The sequence below is a fragment of the Myotis lucifugus genome, unplaced genomic scaffold (assembly GCF_000147115.1).
Source record: "Myotis lucifugus unplaced genomic scaffold, Myoluc2.0 scaffold_9, whole genome shotgun sequence".
NCBI lineage: Eukaryota > Metazoa > Chordata > Mammalia > Chiroptera > Vespertilionidae > Myotis > Myotis lucifugus.
In genome coordinates this window covers 7704889-7714961 of record NW_005871057.1, presented here as the reverse complement: position 1 = coordinate 7714961, position 10073 = coordinate 7704889, and the positions used below count along the sequence as shown (strand labels likewise).

The following is a 10073-nucleotide window of genomic DNA, read 5'->3' as shown; positions in this document are numbered from 1 at the left end:
CAATCTACAAAAAACAACTTAGCAAGAGGAAGAAGTCCATCAGAAAGACTGGATAGGACTAGAGACCCAGAGGTTCAAAGTCCCAGTTGTAAAAGTTACTGAGAAAAACATATTGCCCCTCCTCCTCCCCAATTCCTGTCTCAACAGGAACTTTCATTCATTGCTGGCATAAAAGCAAATAGTACAGCTACTTTGGAAGACATTTTGGAACTTTCTTATAAAGCTTCACTTAATGGGTTTACCATATAAACCAGCAATTGTGATCCTAGGTATTTACGCAAGTGAGTTGAAAACTTATGTCTACACAAAAGCACGTACACAGATGTTTATAGAAGCTTTATTCATAATTTTCTCACCTTGAAAGCAACCAAATATTCTTCAAAAGGTATAAGTTTTCTCTCTTGGCCACGACCAGCATGGCTAGAGAGTGTCTACTCTCTAGAGTCCTGAGAGTCCTGAGAGGGGCAGCTGGGAATTGAGAAAATGAAAAAAAGAGACAGACTTTAAATAAAGCTGGGGATAGGTGGGACACAGTCCTCAGATGGAGAGACAGTGACCCAGAGCTAGTGCAGCATGTTTATTATACATAGCACAATACCAAGAAGTTTTATTAGAGTTTAAGACAAAGGAAATTATGTGAAATCATGGTTAAAGATCAAGCTGAAATTCTTCATTCTTGTGGCTTCTTTGTAATTGTCACTCCTGGCTGAGCCTGGATAATTGTGTCCATTCGGGGGCACCTGGCTGAGCTTAGATAATGAAACCCACCCCCTGGCGCCTGAGCTAAAGGTCAGGCTGATAACATACCTGCCTCTGGCAAGATATGTTTTCACGATGTGGCTCTGCTGAGGCCACTGGACTGGGGGTTAGAAACAGCAGGTGACTCCAGGACTAGATTGTTTCATCCATGAGATTGTAAATCTTCCCATAGTGACAGACAGTTGTCAGAAGGAGGCTGGCCTGCATCCCATGTTAGCTCCCATGTCCCAGGGCGCACAACTCTGGGCGAAGTTAGAATGTCCTTTCTAATCAGGACAGAACCATCATGGTTAACAGAGCATGATTAATATGTATTATAATTATAGCTGGTCCCCAATATTCTGTTTCTGCTCCTGTACTATGTCTTGTATTTTGAATTAATTAAGCCTCTTTTCTTTTTTTTTTGTTTGTTACATTTAATGATATGTTAATGTCTGTGATTATGTATGTGTTTGATATACAGATAATTCTGTTGTTTTGTATAAGGAAACTTTCAATTTGAGTGTTGATGACAGGTTACAGAGAAAGTTTCATATGTGTGTATTTAATTCAAAAGATAATGCTGTTGTACTATAATCAGAAAAATTTCTCTTTTGTGTGTTGGTGGTAGATTACAAAGACTGTTCCCCCCTCCCCTTGTAAATAAGATAAAATAATCTATGAACAATCTATGGGTAAAACATTTACTTATGACTAAAATATTTTTAGTTTCCTCATGCTGCCATAACAAAGTACCACGAATTGGGTGGCCTACAACAGCTACATATCCTCACATTTCTAGCAGCTCGCCGTCTGAAATTAAGATATCTGCAGGGTGATGATTCCTCTGAAGGCTCTGGGAAGAATCTTTTTTTGACTCTTCCTAGCTTCTGTTTGTTGCCCTTAACCCTTGGCTTACAGCCACATCAGTTCAATCTCTGCCTCTGTTGACTAATGACCTTCTCCCCTGTGTGCCAGTGTCTGAATCCCTCTTCCTTTTCTTATAGACACCAGACATTGGATTGAAGTCTCACTCTAATTCCCTATGACCTCATCTTAACTAATTATATATGCAAATACTATATTTTCAAATACTTTTACATCTGAGGTTTCAGGTGGACATAATTTTTTTTTGGGGGGGGGGGGGGCTGCATTTTTCAACCCAGTACAGTACCCTTTTGGTGATGTAACTTGCTTATTTAGTACTGGCTTCTCACTGATCTAGGTAATATACCTTTTCAACTGATACCATTATGTTTTCTAAGGTTTGACTTATACTAATTTCAATCAAGGACTATTCAAGATAGGCAATAATTTATATACAGTGGTGAAGGGGTAACTTTTAACTGGCTCTTAATTTGTTTGTTTGTTTTTCCTAATGCTGAAAGCTACTTGTGTTTGTCAGTAAAAAAACAAGTTCATATTAACTGGTTTATAATAATTGAACATCATGTAAAGGCTACTTTTGACTATGAGAATTTTTTTCTTATAACGAATTCCAAACTTCTTAAAATACTTGATGTCAAGTATTTTAAGAAGTTTACATGTGGTATTTTAGTCCAACTTAACTTTTTTTTTTTATAGTCTGTGCTAGGGGACCTATAAACATTTTCATGTTTGTATGTTAATCTGATAAAACTATCATTTTAAGTGCAAAATAATAAAGATGCAATGGCATGAAATAAGATAAGATTTCCATAGAGATTGATTTAATTTATTATATGATGAGAGTAAACACAGAATCTATTTATAAAGAATAAATGTCCATTATGTATGTAAATGGTTTCATAGATCTCATTCGTATAAATTTGTTCAACAATATAGTTCATTGTATTTTCACTTACTTCTTTTAAGAACTTAGATTTGCAGTTGCCAGAATATTTTTAAATAGAAAAGAAATACCTCTGAAGTTTTACATTATTTGAAAATATATTTCCCTATATAAATATCTCTGTACCATATTAGGCAAAAAACTTAGTCAATTAAAATAACAGTAAATAAAATTCAAAATCATGCTATATTCATGTTATTTCTACCTTTGAAGTTTATTTCTAAAGATCCTGGAAAATAACATCTCTTTTCTGATGATGAGATTTGCAAATGTTAACAATAAAAATTATCCTGAGATTTATGCTACTCTAAAATTTTCTCTATCTTGGCTACCAGTATTTACTCCCTGATGTAATTTTCTATAAAATGTGCATTAGTTCTTCTTCTCCAAGAAGCAGATGCCCAAGTGAGATCAGATATGCAAAGGATATATTGAGGAAAGTGATTATGAAGAATAAAGAAAAATAAGCAGGAGAAATCGCAGACCATAATGCACATCTGGCATATGAAGGAGAGTGGAAGGAGAGTGGAGGATTCAATAGGAAGAGTCTCAGATGACAGGGATGTTCTCAGAAAATGTTGGCCTGGGAAATGGTGAGTTCATGATTCAAAGTCACCTGTCAGAGGAGTCCTGCTTCCCCTAGGAGTGGTCCAGCACCACTCTCCTGCCCCACTCAGCAGTTAGCTGGGAACAGGCCTGGAGAAGGATGGCTTTGACACATATGTGATGGTGGATCTAGAGGAGCAGCAGCTGAAACTGCTTGTCACCTATGTAATCCCAAAGCTAATCAATTCCCAAAATATATTACAGAGGAGTACTTCCTCTCCCACCCCAAAGAGTAGAATCTGTCTGATTCCTCTGAAATGATATTTTAACTGCCTGCCTTTGGTAAAGAATTTGAAGAGTATGTGTTGCTTCTTTATTTCATAGGTTGACATTTTTTAGTTATAAAGTACCGAGCTCCCTGGATTTCTGGAAAGAATTCAAACAATCTCGGAAGACTTAAGATTTATCTTTATTATTATTTGAACTTAGGGGTCAACTCTTTTCTTTCTTCCTCCTATGCTAATCCTTGTATTTCCATCTTCCTGAACTTCTGCTTAGCTCCAGAGTTCTTTATTTAATTCTAGTAAATATGAATAGATTAATTGGGCATGGAAAATTATTATAAGATAAGATGTCCTCTGTTTCTTCTATATTTAAGCATTATAGAATACTTCTACATCAAAACACTAACACCTTAAAAATGATTGTATAAATAAAATACATACAACATTCTTCGGTTTAATAGTAAATTTTTTCTCAAATAAGTAATCTTTGTTATAATGTAAATGATTGTATTGATATTTAAAGATTACTGTACTTAATACAGCACTTTTCATTAAGTTTTAATTACCATAAGATTATTTTATGATATGCTGAAAAGGAGGAAGAAGTAGGATTAATTTCATAAACTTTTACACTAAAAATAATTAACTATGTAACTTTCAATATGAAATACTTTTCTTTTTACCTAATTTGGAAACATGACTGAAGTGCAATTTATTTATAGTAGAATAATTTCTAACTATCAGTGGAAATTTTCTCACATTCAGTAAAACAATAGTTTTAATTAATTTGCAACAAATTTTGTACTGGGCTGAATATGCATACTTTTCTATCCAGTGAAAATTAGATATCTTCATCTTAGAAACTATTTTATCTAAAGCTAAAAGACAATATTGTTTTTATACTTGTCAAATTTTTAAATTTTTTTCAGTATTTTAGATGAATATTCATAATCTTGTTACAAGTTTGTCTGTATTCAAATAAGTTCAATCAACATTTTTCCATTATTATCTCTTCTTTTTTTTTTTAAGATATATTTTTATTGATTTCAGAGAGGAAGGGAGAGGGAGAGAGAGATAGAAACATCAATGATGAGAGAGAATCATTGATCTGCTGCCTCCTGCATGCCCCCTACCCACAACCCTGGCGTGTGCCCTGACTGAGAATCAAACCGTGACCTCATGGTTCATAAGTCTATGCTCAAACACTGAACCACACTGACTGGGCATTATTATTGCTTCTTGATGCTGTATTGACTCTTCACAAGTTTCTAAATCAAATCCTAGCATTAACAGCTAATAGCTATGTAAAATGTAATTTTTTTGGTATTTTTGTAGATATTAGTTGTGATAATATCTATGTATGTTTGTATGACAAAGACTATTAAATCTACCCCAAAATCTATTTCTTATTGAGTTAGAATAAGATTACATTTAATTTTAGCATAAAAAACTCCAATTTCCTTTGCAACTAGTTATGACTAATTGAGTATAATCTGTCTATTGTGGTGTAGAGAAACAAATGTGTATAAAATTTAGAATTGTTTCTTTTAGGTATACCTTGTGTCTTTTCTTTCTGATTGACTAAAATGTTGATGTTAAGGCTATAGCATTGAGCTTGACCTTGGAGAATTTGGAGAATATGAGGTTTGCAGAGCGGAGCAAAAAAGATAGAAAATTATATCCCGGAGGAAGTTGTGGAGCATAGCTTAAATACTAGCTCAGAATTTATTTTTTTCTCCCAATAAATAGTAGTGAATGAAAAGCAAATATATTTTATTCTTACATTTTCTTCATCTTCTGTTTGCCTATCTGTCTTAATTATCTTTATCAGAATTAATATAGATTAAAGGTATAGACTTTGAACCAGACTCCTAATATTGAGCTCTGCTTATAACATTTAATAGCTATGTAAACTTGGGCAAAATATTTTATCTATTTGTCTCAATTTCCCTTTGGAAAAATAGAGATGAAAATGATAGCTTTTCATTGGGCTTATGTAAACACTTAAAATGTTGCTTTGCACTTATTAATTGACTTCATCTTTCTTCTTCTTCTTCTTCTTCTTCTTCTTCTTATTATTATTATTATTACTAGTGGCCCAGTGCACAAAATTCGTGCACGGGGGAGGGTATGTTCCTCAGCCTGGCCTGCACCCTCTCCAATTTGGGACCCCTCAAAGAATGTCCTACTGCCAGTTTACAGGGATCGGTCCTAAACCGGCAGTCAGACATCCCTCTCGCAATCCAGGACTGCTGGCTCCTAACCACTCACCTGCCTGCCTGCCTGCCTGATTGCCTCTAACCACTCTGCCTGCCAGTCTGCTTGCTCCCAACTGCCCCCCGCCCTGCTGCCGGCCTGCTTGCCCCCAAATGCCCCCCCACCAGCTTGATCACCCCAAACTGCCTCCCCTGCTGACCTACTCACCCCTACCTTCCCTCCCCACTGGCCTGCTCATCCCCAACTGTCCCCCTGCTGGCCTGCTCACTCCAAACTGCCCCCCCACGTTGTCCTGATCACCTTCAACTGACCCCCACTGATGGCCTGCTTGTCCCCAACTGGGTCCCCTGCTGGTCTGTTTACCCCCAATGGCCCTGACCCCACCAGCCTGATCTCCCACAACTGCCCTCCCCTTTTGGCCTCTAACCGCCTCTACCTCGGCCCCGCCACCATGGCTTTGTCCAGAAGAACATCTGGAAGGTCTCCCAGTCTAATTAGCATATTACCCTTTTATTAGTATAGATTATTATTCAGCAGTCCTTTTCCAAATATCTTGGTATAAAAAATGAAGGCAAATCAAATATGAAGAATACATACATAAAATAAATTTTACTAATTTTCATTAACTATTTTGGACATTTCTAGTTATTTAATCATTCAGGAACACTTATGAAAAACTTAATATATAATACATTTATTAACATATAATGAAATTAGAAAAATAATTACCTTATACTATTATGTACTTTGAGTTTTGTAAAGAAAATAAGGTCTTTTTTATTAGTATGTTCTAAATTTTTTGCAATGAATTTATATATGTAACAAAACATTAAAGGATTATAATTATGTTTTTAAATTAATTTTTATTTAACTACATAGACATTCATGTTTTGAAGAGGTTCTTAAATTATTTTCAGGTTTTTTTTTCCTTAATATATTTTGACCAGGAATAAGCTAATAAGTTACATATTAAAATTTAAAAATAAAATAGCTTTGGAAATGATAAAGTGGTAATATTCTGCATTTTTTAAAAAAATGTAGGACCCTCGCCAGTTTGGCTCAGTGGATAGAGTGTCAGCCTATGGATTAAAAGGTCCCAGGTTACATTCCAGTCAAGGGCATGTACCTGGCTTACAAACTCGATTGCTGGCCCTGGTCAGGGCTCATGTGGGAGGCAACCAATCAATGTGTCTCTCTCACATTGATTTTTCTCTCTTTGTCTCTCCCTCTCCCTTCACTCTCTCTAAAAATCAATGGAAAAACGTCCATAAGTGAGGATTAGCAAAAGAAAAAAGGAACTGAAAATAAATTTAAAAAAGTAGAACTTCTTATTTAACCTAATCATAACTATTTGGTTCTCTTATTTGTTTGATGAGTCACAAAGCACAATTCTATTAGAGATGTTACTTCTTCACTCTTTCCTTTAAGAACATACTGCTTATCACACATCTCATCTCAACAGACCTATTCTGGCAAGCCATCATGAGATGTTTCCTTGTTTTTGTTTTAATTTATGTATTAGACCTTCAAAAGATAGGCACACTTGTTTATATTTTTTATTTTTTAAAAAATATTTTTATTGATCTCAAAGAGAAAGGAGAGGGTGAGAGAGATAGAAACGTCAATGATGAGAGAGAATCATTGATCAGCTGCCTCCTGCATGCCCTCCACTGGGGATCGAACCTACAACCCAGGCATGTGCTCCCAACCTGAATCGATCCCAGGACCCCTCAATCCACAGGCCAACCAGCTAGGTGACTTGTTTTTATTTTTATAACTAGAGGCCCAGTGCATGAAAATCCGTGCACTTGGTGTGTGTGTGGGGGGGGGGTCTCTCAGCCCGGCCTGTACCCTCTTATAATCATGTCTCCTCGGGTAGGTTCCCTAGGCCTGGCCTGAGATCAGGGCCTTTCAGGGCTTTCCTTCCCCCAGCTGCTGGCAGCTGTCCCCACCCCCCACCCCTGCCACTGCCACTGATTGCCATCTGGGCAGCACTGCTCCCCCATCCCCTGCCACCGGCTGCCTCCCTCTGTAGGTGACAGGAATGGGGTGTGATCGCTAGGCTGGTCTGGGCCTCCCTCTGTGGGGCAATCAATGGCAGGGCCCTCAGATCAATCACTTGGCAGAGGGAGGCCCCACCCACCTGCTGCAGCACCACTGGCTGGGTAGCCTGGGCCTACCCCCCGCCCCTTTTCTTTTAAGTAAGAGTAATGTTTACTGAGTGATACAGAACTGAGTACTATGACGGGTTTACCAGGATGGAAATGCACCACACCCCTGCCCCTGTCACCCCCAACACCCAGAGACTACAGTACTTAAAAGTTACACGCAACAGCCATAACTGCCGAATATCTGTTCATAACAAACAAACCATAGCATATTTATACTGTATCACATCAAGTGATTATAGAAATCCATTTATATATTGCTTGTATAAAATCTTTTTTCTGTAAAAATATTTTAAAAAGAAGATATAAAAACCATGTGCAGTTGAACGCCCTGCCAGGACAACCAATCTGTAAACATTCAGTAAGTATGTGCTTTGGAAAGGTGCCCATGCCTCATGCCCACAGAGACTCCAGCAGGGCCGGCGAGGGTGCGCCCTGGCTGCCACTCTGGGCAGGACTGAGCTGGACCACAGTGGGTGGGTACAGCAGGGCCTGGCACTGTGTCCTTCTCCAGCCTTGCATCAGGATCAGGGTTAGGGTCAGGGTTGGGGGCAGGCAGATTTTGGTTTCACTCTGAGTTCCATACTCAGCCTAATTTTGTTTGCAACTCATGGCTTTTCCTGGCTTCTCGGAGGTCCTTTGGTGGGTGCCCTGGCGGAGAGTCCGGAGAAGTGCCCACAGCTGCCTGGTTGGGCTCCTCTCTGGGCCAGAGCCTCTGTCCTGCCTCCTGCAAGCCTGGTCCCGGGCAGAACAAGGTCCCCTCAGGACTGCTTTGGTCTCAGTGCTTGGTCCTGGGTTTCTTCCCCTGGTGTGGCTGATCTGAGTTTCACAAAAAAGCCTGACCAATGCTGGCTGTGCTGAGCCTCATTGAAGAGTTTTTCATGCAGCAAGGAAGAGCCCTCTGGGACCCTTCTCCCCCTCCCTCTCCTCATGTCCTCCTCCTCCTCTTCCTCCTCCCAGCCCATGGTCACTTCTCCTCCAGATGCTCCAGCAGTGGGTTGCCTTCTGAGTCGGGGGTCTTAATGCTGTCGCTCCTGACAATGCAGGTAGGGTGATGCCAGTTGAACATCAGGATGAGCTGTTGCCGCTCCTGCTTCAGCTCCTCCATCTGGGTTTTCAAGCTCCGCATTCATGAGCTCCAGCCACTCAGATTCCCGCTGCAGAAACCTCTTCCACTCCTTTTTATTTCAGCATGGGGCTGCCGCCACTTTGTTCTTTTCCCAGCGCCTTTTCCTCCGCTCCTCTTCCTCATCTAGCTCACTTTTCACAGGTTGAGGCCTCTTGCCCAGTTTCACCCCCAGGAAGTGCAAAGGGGCGATCATAGCCCCAGTGTTGTGGATGTCAGCTCCCCTGCAGTCAGGGCCAAGCTGGGGATTCCGGTCAGGGGGCCGAGCCCTGGCAGAGAGACCCCAGTCATGGAAGGGTCCAGGATCTGCCCAGGTATCATAGCAGGAGGAGTGGCAGTCCAGCCCTGCAGAAGCCAGGGGTGGAGGCGGGGACCCCGGGGCCTGGGCCAGGCTGCAGGTGCCGTGCCTGCTCAGGAGCCACCATGGTGCCAACACCACCCTGCAGGGTCCACCTCCACCAGCACCTCCTGTTGCAGCCACCGAGCATCCCTTTAGCAGGCTGTGGTGGGTGGCCTAGGTCTTCCTCTTTGAGGCGATCGATCTTGGGGCTCTGCCTGCCTGCCTGCTCACGCCTAACCACTCTGCCGGTCTGCCTGACTGATTCCCCTAACTGCTTGCCTGCCTGCCTGCCTGCCTGGTTACCCCTAACCACTCGCCTGCCTGATCACCCCTAACCATTTGCTGGAGGTCGGGGCCAGACCAGGCATGGGGTTGTGGTGATTCTGGTCTCTGGTTGTTCTGGTCGTTCTGCCATTTTGGTAGCTGGGTTTTTATTATATAGGATAGATTATCTTAAAGGTAAAATATAAACTATTATATGAATAGCTAGAGGCCCAGTACACAAAAATTTGTGCACTCGGGGGGGGGGGTCCCTCAGCCCAGCCTGTACCCTCTGGCAGTCTGGGAACCTTTGGGGGATGACCACCTGCTGGCTTAGGCCTGCTCCCCAGGGGATTGGGCCTAAGATGGCAATCAGACATCCCTCTGGCAGCCCGGCAGCCCTTGGGGGATGTCCACTTGTCAGCGGGGAGGAGAACTAAGCTGCAGTCGGACATCTGTAGCGCTGATGAGGAGGCAGGAGAGGCTCCCACCACCACCGCTGTACTGGCAGCCATCAGCCTGGCTTGTGGCTGAGCAGAGCTCCTCCATGTGGGAGCGCACT

The 10073-nt window shown here is 41.1% G+C and overlaps 1 pseudogene; it reads right to left on the bottom strand.

Moving 5' to 3' along the window:
- Positions 1–8751: 8751 nt before the first annotated feature.
- On the bottom strand, positions 8752–9258 carry LOC102437243 (annotated as a pseudogene).
- Between the last annotated feature and the right edge of the window lie 815 nt (positions 9259–10073).